This window comes from Oppia nitens, unplaced genomic scaffold (assembly GCF_028296485.1).
Source record: "Oppia nitens isolate AA-2021 unplaced genomic scaffold, nextdenovo-longstitch-racon4-pilon3 scaffold7_pilon_pilon_pilon, whole genome shotgun sequence".
NCBI classification, from domain to species: Eukaryota; Metazoa; Arthropoda; class Arachnida; order Sarcoptiformes; family Oppiidae; genus Oppia; species Oppia nitens.
Window position 1 is genome coordinate 2,369,137 of NW_026533251.1, and position 15,786 is coordinate 2,384,922.

Below are 15,786 nucleotides of genomic sequence, written 5' to 3' on the forward strand. Positions count from 1 at the left end.
ATAGAAATAAAATACCATTAAGTAAGATTTAATTTTTAAAAATGCTAAAAATCTTTAATATCAATAGTATATTAATTGACATAAATATAGTGATATATTAAAATCAATATTATTTTTACATCACTTAATATCATAATATAATAGTAAAGATCAAAATATTATACTGTGTAAATAGTGCAGTGTTTTAGAGGTTTATTGTAATTTATTTATATTAGTATTATTAAAATCATTATGCAATTAATGTCATTATTTATAATAAATTGATGCAAACAATCGTAAAAATGATAATTCATTTATCTCTCTTTTTGTCTTACACATACACATACACATACACATACACATACACATACACATACACATACACATACACATACACATACACATACACATACACATACACATACACATACACATACACATACACATACACATACACATACACATACACATACACATACACATACACATACACATACACACATTCATGATTCTCCTTTCATTATATACTCTCAATTTCTGTCTATCTATTTGTCTTTCAGTCAATGCCTGACTGTGTCTCAAAGCAAATGAATTATTGCTTAAACATAACAATCAATTCAAATGTTATTCTTTTGTGTCTTTCTTTATATTTTAATCTTTTTTTGGAGTCAAGCTTTTAATGGGTTTTTGTTTTACTGTTTTTGTTTTCTATGTTTTTTGTTTTCTATTAAACGGATAAATAAATTGAAAGAAAACTAATTTTCTTATTTTATATATTATCATAACAAATGAATTTATAAAAAATTAAGAATAAAATATATAAATACTAAAAAACCACATATCAAACAATATTTAATATGTTTTTAAAACTAAAACAATTTTTTCACTGTATATACAGTATATATAAAGTATAAATTTTAGTTGTTTTGTTATAACAGTGAAATATGTTAAGCTTTAAATAAATTACAATTTTATATAACAAAAAATTATGACAAACGAGTCATAAATATGTCTATATTACTGTATTATTATTTGTTGTTTTCACACTTTTTTTTACTTTTTTCTGTATAGTGGTTATGTTAGTATAGAGTTAATCAAATATTTATATAATTTATTACAAATAAGTATCATTATCAAGAATTTTAACACATTTTTCAAATTATAAAATACATTTGTTATGAGATTAATCACATAATTCACTATTCTTAACGTAAAAATATATTATCTCATATTTTATGCTTTACAAAAATATATGTTATGTAATATATTTTAGTTAATTGTATTATATAAAAAAGTTTAAAATTATTACTTAAAAAATTAAACTTTATTTTTCTTTTTTCTTGTTACTGTATATTAGTTACTAAAAAATATAATATTTCTTTATAATATATTTTTTCTATATTTCTTTAAATGAGAGTCAAGAGTTTATTGTGGTCTATGATTATGTATTATATAATATAAACAAACTATATAATATAACAATATATTTTAATAACAATATTATTATACGTAATAATAATAAAAATAATAAGTATATCATCTTTGAATATAACCATAGATTATGATTACTGATTAGATATCATTTTATGTAGAATACAAAGCTTTTATATAAAACCAACATTTTTAGTAATAAGAAGTTGAGTTAGAAATAAGATTCAAATTTAATTAACTTTTTTTAATAATAGTTATGAGACCTGCAGTGAGTGAAATATAGTAAATAAAATCAATATATTTTTTGAGTAAAACAATAATACATTTTTCATTTTTGTTTTTATTATTTTTAGTGTATTATAATTTGTTTGGGTAGCCGTAGTAGTCTGTAACCCAAAAGTGAGAGTCTATGGTTTGATTTAGTGATGTAAGTGCTTATATAGTTGTGCTAACGGTAGCACTTAAATTACCGAAAGTATTTACAGCACACATAACGACATTAAACTATAGACGGCTTGAATATAGTTTATATACCATTTTTAGGCCTTATTATAAGTACTGTATAAAATACTATGGTTTGTGAACTTTTTTTTGTTAGCAAAAGAGCACTATTTTCTTATTATTGTATTATTGATTTACTTATTTTTTAAGAAAAAGAGACCACAAAAATATCATATAAAATATAAAGAATATTCTTTATTTACACAATATATATCTATATATAGTAAAGAATAATAGTTAAAAAAAACTTCACAACAATTCAACTCTGAAAACATATGCGTTAAAGTGGTTGACGGCTCCAGTAATGGATGTAAGTATGAGATCCGCCTCTAATTTTAAGTATAGCATATCTTATTAAATGGTTGTGCCTTTTATTGTGTGTGTGTGTGTGTGTGTGTGTGTGTGTGTGTGTGTGTGTGTGTGTGTGTGTGTGTGTGGTATGACTTGACTGTTGAACATTAATTCATACTTTTGATCCCTTAATTGGTTATGGAATGGCAATGGAAAGTGTTTGGAATAACAATTACTAATAGATATAGAGATCACCAAATGCTGAACCAAATTATATATATTATATTATTTCATATACTTTATAAACCATACAATACTATAACAGACTATATACTGGAACTAAAATTATAGCTATAATAACAGCACAAATAAGGAGTGCAACATTAGCTATAAATAAATATATTGATATATATCTATAAATTTGATAAATGATATGAAACAGTAATGTGTATTTGGCTTTAATTCTCAGTTAATTAATTACCCAATGCTTGCATTCATATATAATAGACTAACTTTTTTTGTGCTTTGTTTTTATTATTATTTGATTAACGAGTGATTTGTTATAAATTTTACAATAAAAAACAGTGTGTGAGAAATATTGATTGAAATGCATTTATGCATAAAAAGCTAATTTAGGCATTACTTCATTGCATTATTCACTGTGCAATTGCTTTGAAATTTATTTTTTATTTTCTGGTTTTTATTCTTTTGTTATGCTATTAATTCAGTGGATGTTATCTTATATGATGCTTGTCTTTGGTGTGTATATTGTTATTTGGGATGTTATGTTGGAGACATTTACCACTATTTTTCTAATTATATTTTGAGTGCAATGAGAAATACATTAAAACTTAATTCAATTTAAAGAAAAATTTATTTTAAGAAAAGAAAGACAAAATCGAAAAACATTTTAAGTGATTAGAAAGAGAGAGAGAGAGAGAGAGAGAGAGAGAGAGAGAGAGAGAGAGATGTAATTTTGATAGAAAGCAGTAAAGTTATGTCTGGTATTGGAGAGCAACAATATTGTGGTCAAAAATTGCAAACCACTACTACTACTACTACTACTACTACTACTACTACTACTACTACTACTACTACTACTACTACTACTACTAAGTTGTGCTCTTGTTTTGTGTGTATGTGTTGTTGTGTTGGGTTATGAGTATAGCTTTTACGAGCAAACAACACATCATTTCTCTTTCAATCGGCTCTAACCCTGTGCTCAATCATCTCTGAGTCGGTGATCCCTTTCCTCAATCCCTATACTGTAGTTAACTCACATTTTCCTCTTTTTCTGTGTCTTTAATCTGAATCTTGCATTCAATTGTTATATTGAGTCGTATCTCCAGTTATAGCGTTTGTTTTTATTTCAAGTCTTATGTGTAAAGAGTGGAAGGAAAGTCATAAAAAGTGACACATAATGTGATGCAATACAAACTAAATTGTCGTTTGTTTCAAAGTGATGCCGGTTTTGATGCTCAGATGCAATGACTTGAATGATGCCAATGATGCCAATGTTGTATCAATAGAGACAATGATATGCTATTACTTGTTATGATATAAGTTCAGGTCGTCTATAAAACTAAGAAAAGACATTACTTTATGATAGAAAAGTTTTTCTCTGCCGGCACTCACTTAAGGCTGTTCTCTATTAGACTATAAGTTTGAGTTAAAGTTGTGCTTTTGATGTGACGCTGCAGTACATCATAACATCATATTTGAGATCATGACTCCCATTGGGATTACATGGGACTCACTCTCACTACTAAATTGAGAAGAATAGCATTAAAGACGGAAAGGGAGAGAGAGTTAGTGAGTGACTGAGTGTGAGCTAACTGAGCAAAGAGATAGACAAAGACAAAGACATTGCTGGTTAATAACAATAGGGTTCAACACATATACAGTATAACCAGTGTTTGCTTTAGACTAATAGTATCGCAATGTCTTCAATGTCTTATAAAGTTTTATTCAAAAAGTAATTTAGAAATTGAGTACAAAAAGTCAAATTGTCTTTTAGGCGATTCATGTGAAACAGAGAGACATTATTACATTGAAAAATATGTTTAACTATATCCTTGCCATCAATTTGTTTGATATTTTATATATTAGTTATATTTATATTACAGTTAAATTAAAATCAATGTGATTTGCATCAAGAAATGCATTAACGATTGTAACTTATGTACAATACTTAATGCCATATATTATAATAAAATATATTTGAATTACTAATAAGGTTACAATAAAATTATTAAAAAATATCCATTTGTATTGTTATTATTATTATTTGCAATAATTTTACTGTACTTTATATATCTGTTTTATTTTATAACGTAATACAGATTATATAGATAAGTCTAATAAATGAAAGTAAATGTCGATCACTGACTGTCCTCGAGATGTAAAACTGAAACGTGTCTTCAGATAGTAGTCAGGAGTCAGTCAAATATTTATTAGATTTAAACAGTGAAGTCAATGATTGTATAGTAAGTGAGTGAGTGAGTGTGTGTGTGTGTGTGTGTGTGTGTGAGTGAGTGAGTGAGTGAGTGAGTGAGTGAGTGAGTGAGTGAGTGAGTGAGTGAGTGAGTGAGTGAGTGAGTGAGTGAGTGAGTGAGTGAGTGAGTGAGTGAGTGAGTGAGTGAGTGMGTGAGTGAGTGTGTGAGTGAGTGAGTGATTGAGTGTGTGTGTGTGTGTGTGTGTGTGTGTGTGTGTGAGTGAGTGATTGAGTGTGTGAGTGAGTGAGTGAGTGAGTGAGTGAGAGGCAGACAGAGAAAGAAAGAAAGAAAGAAAGAAAGAAAGAGAGAGAGAGAGAGAGAGCTTTAGTTGCTTTTCCACTGATTTTTCATCCCTAAAGCTAGTTATCATTATTGAAGACCTTTGGGCCAAAAATGGTATAAAAATCATATAAAATAGAAAAAGAAACAAAAATTGTAAATCAGAGAAACAAAAAAAATATACTTTATTTTGTGATATACCATGACTTTTACAATGAAAACTAACTGTTACGTGAACTGCAAAAACAAACACAATTCGTATCAAATAAATCGTCCCAAAAATGTTTGAATGAACACAACATTTATTAGATACTGAAGAGAGAGAGAGAGAGAGAGAGAGAGAGAGACAGAGAGAGAACATTAAAATAGATTTTCAGCAAAAACTTAAATTTAGTAAAACTGAAAATGAATATAAAATAAAAATTATCCACTTTTTTACAACAAAACAACAATATATATCATTTATGTATAAACAACTGCTATATACACTATATATTATATAGTATATAAAGTATTATATAAATACAGTATACACACAAATACACTATAATATAGCAACATTATATAATGTCAAATATTTGTATGTATGCATCATTTATATAGATAAATGATAAACAAAATCTCTTGAATACAGTATTTAAAGTATTGTTTTAAATTTAAATATAGTATTTTTTATTATTTATAAGAAATTACTGCTAATATAAAATAAAAAAGTTATTATGAATATACAGTATACAGGTATATACCCTTAGTAATTTAAATGTTAAATCTCATACACGTTAAAACATTAAAGCATGTTATAGATTAAGTTAAAATCAACTTACAATATCATAATTTTTAAAATAATATATATATATAAACTTTGAAAAATATTTTAGAATTGAATAGAAATATATTGATTACATTTAATACAATATATATTGTATGTATATATACTGTATATTATTAGTGTTAGTCTGCAGGATGTTTACCAAAGAAATGATACAATTGTCGATTCATTTGCTACTAAAACAGTATCTATTTTATGATATTATACACTATTGTTATACATTAGTTCGCGACAAGAATTATAGATAAATGACTTAAAGGATTATTCAAAGGATATCCCAATTTGTATGCATTGGTCGTCATTATCAGTGACTTCAAACTCGTCAGCATTTTTTTGTTGGTTTCTTTTAGTAGATGTATTGGCACATGTAGTCCACAAATCATACACTTATCTGTCTATATATTATATTTATATCTATCTATACGAATAAAAGTATAAAATAGTGAATTTTCAATAGATTTTGTTCACATATTTTTTTAGTTATTTGAAAGAATTTAACATATTTTATATAATATTTATATATATTTATAAAATTGTAATATATTTATACAAAATATAAATACAATTTCTTTATTTTTCTTAACAAAAATAGATATTTTCCACTTTTCTTTTATATCTTTATTCAATCAAAATATATTTTTACAAAACTCTGTTTATAAATATGAAATTGAAATATTTTATTTATAAATTTCAATAATACACATAATATTTTTAGGAGTTTAAAATAGCTTATTTAATAGAATTTATTAAATGAAATTCAAAATAATCCTATGTATTAATATAATAAAAATCCTTATAATTATTTTCATATATATACAAATTATTTAATATAGTATCAATAGCAGTAATTTGTATAGATTTTAACTCAATAGTTTTTTAATTAAGTAAATTTTTATCTAAAATTATTTTTTATTATAAAAATAGTTGAAAATATTGATCGATACTTATATTTATTGTATATAGAATACTACAAGTATTATATGTATACTATTATATATATAGTATATATACTGTATATAATATATATCTATAGAGTATATAAGAAAAGTATATATTACTTATGATATATATTTAATCAGTAAAGCACTAAATGTGAGTTCAATTGATGTAGAAAATCGATTTATTGGTCAAATAGTATTTAATAATATAGCAGTAGTTATATATATATATAATAGCATTGATCTACAAATTGAAATACGAAAATAAGCTGTTTTTTGGTAAAAAATCATTTGCAGGAATAAACTTATAGGAAGACATACCAAGCGATTGAACTGATATTTATATCGTAGGTCTGTCTCAATGTTGGTCTCTTCAAAATACATTAAATAGTTGTGTTTGTGCAACAATTTCTCAAAAAATTTCATATTTAGACAACATTTTACTTAGAAAGGCTTATATCGGACACAATATAAACACATATAATATAGACTTTGATTAGATTTTTTATGAAATGCAAGAATGAAGCCATCATTGCATTTCTTCAATCTGTTTATCGATATTATGGCTTAATATGGTTTTGTTGTATTAATATTGCATTTCTTTGTCAACATATAACTTATATAATGTCGACTAAACTTATAAGTCGTATAAAGCATTATATTTGTTGTATAAAACTTTAATATACAATAAAATAAGATTTTTTTCTAAAATATAAATTCCACAATTTATTTTAAATTTATTTTTAAATAACCATTTTAAATAATATTTAAAAAATAATTTTAAACATTTCTGACTAACTATAAGTTGTATTGATTAATAATTTGTTTAAAATACAATTGTAAAATAAATTAAAATTATTTATTTTTTCTTTTAATTTAAAATATCAAACTAACATTTATTTAGTAATATTTTAAACAACAATTGTGTTGTAATATTTATATAAAATAATTTATTGTACAATAATTTACTGTATTGAATAAACATATTGAATAAAATAAAATATTTTATTTTATTTTAAGTCATAATCTATCATTTAAATATAAAATAATTTTTATAAAATAAATTTTTAAAATAGAAATTTTGATATCTTTTTGATATAATAAAATTTAGATTAATTTAATAATTATTGTAATCAGTATTAGATAAATAAATATTGTAGATTAGGCGTGGTTCACATATTACGTTCGCACTTGAGGGGAGGGGGGTAGCCAAAGCGAACTTTTGCGAACAAGGGGGAGGGGAGGGGTAGAGACATTAAGAACGTTCGCAATTAGATAATATTTTATTTATTGTGGTGGAGGGGGGGGGTAGCGGTTAGGGACAAGCGAACGTAATTTTTTTAAATGACTACATGCGAACAATTGCGAACATAGGGGAGGGAGGGGGTCTAGATTTCTTAAAAAGTGCGAACGTAATATGTGAACAACGCCTTATGCAAAATTAAGATTTAGATCAACAAAATAATTTTGACTTAAAAGTCAAATATTGAAAAATATACCCACATTTACATTATAAATATTCTGATAATGTTTTTGAAAAATTGATATTGTATTGACATAATGTAATAAAAGTATCAGTTATACTCACATCAGGATTAAGCAAAATTTTGGATCTTAGGGGACTCTCAGGATACTCTAAAAAAATATGGGGGTCTACTTTTTTATTGCATTGTTAAAAAAATTTAAACAATAGAAAATTCCCGAATAGAAATTCCCAGGAAAATTGGAGAATATTTCTAATGAATTCTCTTATTTTTTGAAATGTTCTCTTAAATTACTAAAAATCTAAAATTTTTATCAATTTAAAATCATTTAAAATTAAAAAATTATTTATACTTACAGTATAACATCATTATTTTAACTTATTATCATAAAATGGTTTTATATTTGTAACATAATTTCTTTATTAAACAAATCGTTAATGTTTTAGTTTTTAGTTACATATTTTTACTAAATATTTACTAATATTTGGATAAATATTAACGTAATCTTAACTATTTTATTTTGTTCAAGTTAATATTGTGATTTAATTAATTTTCAAATTGATACTAATTATTTTATTTTTGATCAAAATTTTAAAAATATATAATTATGCATTCAAAACATAAAAATAATTAATAAAATTATTACAATATTCTGTACTTATTTTTACTAAATAATTTAATTTAAATATATTAATAAATTAAAAGAAAAGTTAATCAACAATTATTAATTAAAATTGTAATTTTGCTAAATCTGAATTTAAATAATATGAACTAAACAAACATGATATTAACCCATTAGATCAGTGAACTGGCAAATCGTACTCTCGATCGAAGGGTTGTGGGTTCGATTCTCAATTGGGTAATAATGCTTTATTTTGCAGAATTAAGTATTAAATGCTATAATTACCATAAGAATTAACAGTAATGCAAGAATAATAGTTATCTAAATGAATACAAAGCTGTATAAATAAAAACTGATTATTATTATTAAGATTTGTTTTTTAATTTAGTCTAAACTCTACTATACTTTATATTACTTGTAAAACTTATTGTTTTCAAAATAAAAGTAAAATTAACAAGAATTGGATGTTTTTTTAGAAATATTTGCAATCAATCAGTCACTCGGGAAACAACACGTTTACAGTTATTGTTTAGTCTATCGGAGAAAAGTTTCAAATTCTTACTATAATTTGCTTCAAAATCTACAAAAACTGTGCTTTCATTTATAAGTTACACTAAATTTGTTGTTTGCAATAAAATATTTGTTTAATAGTGTTTAATGTTCACTAAATAATTATGATTCATGTTATTGTTTCAAATAATTTCTTTGTGTTTATAGCTAGAAAATTGCATTTTTTGAATATTATGAACTTTTATTAAATTTATTTTTGCTTTCAATTGAAAATTATTTGATCTGTAAAACGGAAATACAATTTAGATATTCTTTTTCTATATGTTTTCGATTTCATTTCCTTTCAGTCAAAAAATAGATATTTTATATTTTTGTATTTATTTTTTTTAATACATAAATTCTGTACAATATATAAATATTACTGTACTGTATATGTATACTATGTTTGTATTATTCATATATTGTTATTTATTTTCGATTCTAAAAAATATTGTAATTATTTAAGCTTTAATTAAATTTTTTATATTAGACTATAATTCTGTTTAAATCCAATTCTAAGCTTATTATTGAATGAATAATAAGCTAATTTAGATTCAATTTTTTATTTATATATTGTAGATAAATATTTTAAGAAAATATATTTTATTGGTTTAAAAGACAAATCTTATTGAAAAAATAAAACATTATTTGTTTTATAAATAAATGTTTATTGATTTTAAATGTCAATTGAAGTCAAGTTGATAGCAATAATAAATAGCAAACGTTTGCATAAAGCGTTTGTCTTAACATTGATAGAGACGTGACTTAAATGAATAAAAACATTGCAGACATTTGTGTTTTTGTAAAAATATAATTTTGTAACATTTTTAAATACAATTTTATTGTTATTGTATTTTAATATTCTTAAATAGATGCACTTATATATTATAATTTCCAATAAATATAGTAAAAAATATAAGTTAATTGTATAGAGAAGAGACTATTAAATGTATGATATATTTGACAGACTATTAAAACCATTTGCAGTTTTACTAACTATAAAAACAGTGTGAATAGTGTGTTGTCTCATAATATTATAAGGAATTATAGACATCACTAAATGTGTTCATACAATGAAATGATAGGCATAAACAACACAAAACTAAAATAAGTAGAAATAAAAGTAAAAATATGAACATTAAATGGAAAAGTATAGGAATGGCTAACAATGAAAAATATGTGCTCTCATTGATAAAACAAAACTATAATATAACTTCAAAATGGATCACATATTTGGCTTTACTTTCAGTCTTTTTAGTACTTCTCTCTCTCTCTCTCTTCGCGTTTTTCTTATCGCAAACACAATAAGATTGAGTATTACGAGGCAATGTCACACATCCAATAGTATAGCCAGACATTCACATTATAACAACACATACTTATCTGTAAACATACAGTACATGTATGTATGTATTTATAGATCATAAGCAAAAAATCCCTGAATATCAGTAAATATAAAAAATATTCTCTATTGAGGAGACATTTTGTGATGAATTGTTGCTCTAATGGTTAAGTAAACAATATTAGTAAATGTTTTAACATTTTATTGGAGTTCCCAAACCAATGCTTTTGTTGTAGTTTTCACTATAAAAACACATTTAAAAAACTTTGTTAACACCACTATATCACTAAAAAAAACTCAACTGATATTATGTGTTATCTAAACCACAAACATAACACACAAATTATCGATAATCAATTCATTAATCACTGAATATTGAATAGCAGAATAACCCATTTATAATATACAGTATAAAGATTATAAATGTTTATTGTAGGCTAATTTTTGTACAGTATTTTAAAAATAAAGCTATTTATAAAAATTGAGTTATGTATTATTAAAAATTCATCATTTAGAAAATTAATGTTGAAAATCATTTATTGCATTAACACCTCAGCAGTCAAAATCATTTTGCAATATATATTGTTTTTATGTTCAAATAATTGTTAACTTTTGGGACAAAAACTCAATGTCTAACAAGTGGTTGATTAAAAATTAGATAGAAATAAAATTAAATGAAGCGACAAAAAAGTTATATAAAATGATTTAATGCTTTTTTATGAGACTATATATCCAGACTTTTATATGAAAAACTCGTTGCTTTATATTGTGTTGTAATGTATTGTATTGAATGAGATGTGGGCTAAACTCAAACTCCAAAGTCATTGTATTTATCAAAAAGCACTTTCTATTCACTTATTTTATTGGCACTTATGGTCCACATTATTATCGGACCAGAAAATAATATAAATTTTGATGACTATATCTATGATTTTCCACTTAATTTTATATTTCAATAATACTATATATCACGAAAATATTGTCTAAATTTTTCATTTGAGATATTTTTATAAAAAATAAAATAATCTATTTATACACTAAATATTATTAATTTAGCAATTTAATTTGTTTATATGAAATTTTAATAACTATTAAATAACTAATTATTATATTTTATTTTTTATAATGTCAAATACTGTTTTTTAAATAATTTTATATGTTTTAATCAATATTTATGTAAATGATTGTTATCAGAGGTTTGCCGCTTTTTAACAAAAAATGATTAAATTTAGTAGCTTAATAATTAATTTTTAAAAGTTAATATTTAGTTTCAATTAGTAAAAATTTATAAATAATTTTAGATAAAATAATTTTATATTTACATTATGCCTAAAATACTAAATTTAGAAAATTTTAAATCCATTAATATATTATCTATCAATGAGTTTTGATAAGCTATTTAAATGAATTTGATGTAAAGGAAATTGATTTCATCAAAAAGTTATATATTTATAAAATAAGATATAAGTTTGTGAATGAATAATGAGATAAAAAATCAGTGAAGCGTTTGCTTCAATTCAATACATTATTATATATTTCGATAAGTCTTTCACTCAATTGTCAGTATTTTAGAAATTTATGCAAAACTTGACTTATAAATAGTAATAACAACTTTTGATGCTTTATTTGCAAAAGTAAACATCTTTATGTAAATTTATATGATATTTTTGAAATACATTTAGTCATATAAATTTACAGTATAACAGTACATATACTGTATATGATATACATTAATATATATTATATACATGTATTAATATGTATATTGAGTTACTTTCGTAAACTTTTATTTATTATTATATATAATTAAATAATGCAATTTTTACATTTAAATATTTTGTTGTACCTTTTTTAAAGATAACAAAACATAATAAGATATAAATCTAACTCACAGTAAAAATAACATAATAAAGTTTTTTTTGTCAATGTCTATTTAGTTAATATACTATATCTAGGGTTAGATTGAGATTCCCAGGGAGGGAAGTTCCCAAATAAAATCCCTCCAATTTTCCCGGAAAATATGGAAAATATATTATATTCCTTCCCTTGATCGTTAGAAAGGGAAAATATAATTTGTCATACATTAAAAAGTACATAATCTCAATGGCTATGTGTTTCAATTGGGACCATTATGTTAGTTCAACTCAATCAATCAAAATATGATTCAAATATTATTAAACATTTAGTAAAAACATTAAATACATTTTGTAGACATTTACTATACAAACGTGTTTTTAATTAAACATTATGTAATGTGAGTTAGGGTACGATAGGTGGTACCACAAAGAAATGTCTTCCCAGGGAATTCCCAGGGAACAGGGAATATAAGGAACTTATGGATAATAAGACGAGGGAGGGAATCTGATCTAACCCTAACTATATCTAAATAGATATTATCATATAATTAACACTGATAACAACAATTAATAATTACTTATTAAATCTTAAAGTTTTAATTTTAAAGATTCAATCTGGGTTATTTTTATCACAATGTTCATTTTTTTATCAATGTGATATTTAGTTAAGGGACTGTTCACATATTACGTTCGCACTTTTTAAGAAATCTAGACCCCCTTCCTCCCCTATGTTTGCAATTGTTCGCATGTAGTAATTTAATAAAATTACGTTCACATGTTCCTAACCGCTACCCCCACCACAAGAAATAAAATATTATCTAAGTTCTTAAAGTCTCTACCCCTCCCCTCGTTCGCAAAAGTTCGCTTTGGTTACCCCCCCCCCCCCCGCCTCTCCTCAAGTGCGAACGTAATATGTGAACCACGCCTACTACATTTTTTGATTAGTCAGCAATTAATTTTTCAAATAAAGTCAATACTTTTGTTGTTTGTATAAATTTTAAGTACTGTTGTATACTGTATATTGGATATTTAAAAATAATAATTATTATTTATTATTTTCAATTTTATAACTTTAATGTTTAAAACAAATTCTACAAAAAAATATGAATTAAAATTAAGTTTACTTAAGTCAAGATAATCAAATAATTGGACGAAACTAATGTCAAAATATAGCATTTATTAGTTAGAAAAGTAAAAAATACCGTAAAAGACAATTTTTAAATAAAGCTCATATTTATTTTTTTAAATGCTCTACACTTCATGCAAATAAAATTAGATTAAAAAGAAAATTAAATAATTTTTATGCTTAAAGTAATTTAAAAAATAAATAGTTATTTTTTGTATATAAAATAAAACATGAATACATAATGATCCGGTTAGACATTCAATAATTTTTAAATGTATATAACTTTTTCAGATGCATAGTATACACTGTATATAACTTTTTAATATAACTTATTGTATTTTCTGTATAAAATAAAAAACATTTGTTTTAACGACTCGTTTAAAGTAATTTCTGATTGATTCAGACATTTAAGTGTTGCACACATTTTCATAACCAATCGATTTGTTTTTTTTCTTTAATTCAAAGTTAATATTTTGAAAATGTTTTTACATTAAAACAAATTTTTGTAGTCTTTTTTTGCAAAAAAAATTATTATATGACTTATAAATAAATAGTGATATTAAATTATCTTTAATAATAATAATATTTTTCAAATAAAATTTGAGAAAATTTTTAAACTAATGATAAATTATAATGTATTTACAATATTTATTACTTAACTACAGTAAAAATTATATTTTAAAATAAATTAATTTACCGCAATTTATATTTATAAGTAAATTCAACTTATAGTATATAATATTTATAATTAATTAAATAATTATAACAATTGTTATTTAAATTTTACATTCAAAATTAATTATTTATAAGTCAAAATTATCGTAATTATGTGTCTTTTAAGATATTATAATTACTGTATATGTTATAATTTAATTATAAATAAATGTTTCTTAATTATGATATTATTATACTGTATTTTTAAGGTCTTAAAACTTGAGATAAATATTTTTTAAATAGTTTATGGCAAAATTAATTTATAATTATTAAAATATTTTTTAAAAATAAAATAATTAAATTTCTTAAAGTATTATATATTTATTTATCTAACAGTTTAAGTTTAAGTTTAATTTGTAAGTTTAATAACTTCACATTAAAATAAAATGACATGAGTTTCGATGACAATTCATATTAATTGTAAGTGAAATTAAAATATTTTTTAATTATGTGCTCTCATATCAACAATATATCAATAAATTTTATAATAAGATATTTTATTATAAATTTATTATATAATTATATGCATTCATCAAATATTACTTTTTCGTTACAATATATCAAAATTAAATATATATTTTTATGTTCACATTTAACTGACATTTTCATACATTGAAAATAGCTGTCTGTAATCACATTTATTACAAAAAATTAATAAATATGAATCCATCAATCAATACATATTAAAACTTATTTATTATTTTATAAAATACAAACATTTATTATTTTAAATGTCATAACTTTTTTGCTTAAATATAAAATAATTAAAATTAACAAATATATTGTATTAATAGACTCTACTGTATAGTACACATGTATTGTACAATACAAGACATTATACAAGTATTGCAATATTACAGAGTTTGCCATCTCTTGCATTCATTTCATATTATTAGCAATTTATATATCAATCTCATTATCTAAACGTTAGATTTAATTCACTTCAGTTATTAAAAATGATGTCTTTATATAAATCTAATAATATTAGCTAAAATTATATTTAAATCATGATTTTTATTATTTTATATAGAATTATACAGTAGTTTAGCTTAAAACTAATCATAAGTTTTTCTGCAAAACTATGTTAAAGTTATACAGCAATTACAGTGAAAAAGTAAATGAGTGAATGAGTTGTATAGAAATATAATGAAATTGAGTGACAAATGTGTGATAATATTATGTATTCATTAAACATTTATAATTTTTAAAGTCTTTAAGTAATATAAATTTATATTAAAGAATTTGATCAAACATTTAAATCAAATAAAACTAATAACACAATAATAATTAAATAAAAATTATCATATTGTAAATCCACTAATATTTAATACGAATTTTAACTGACCTTGC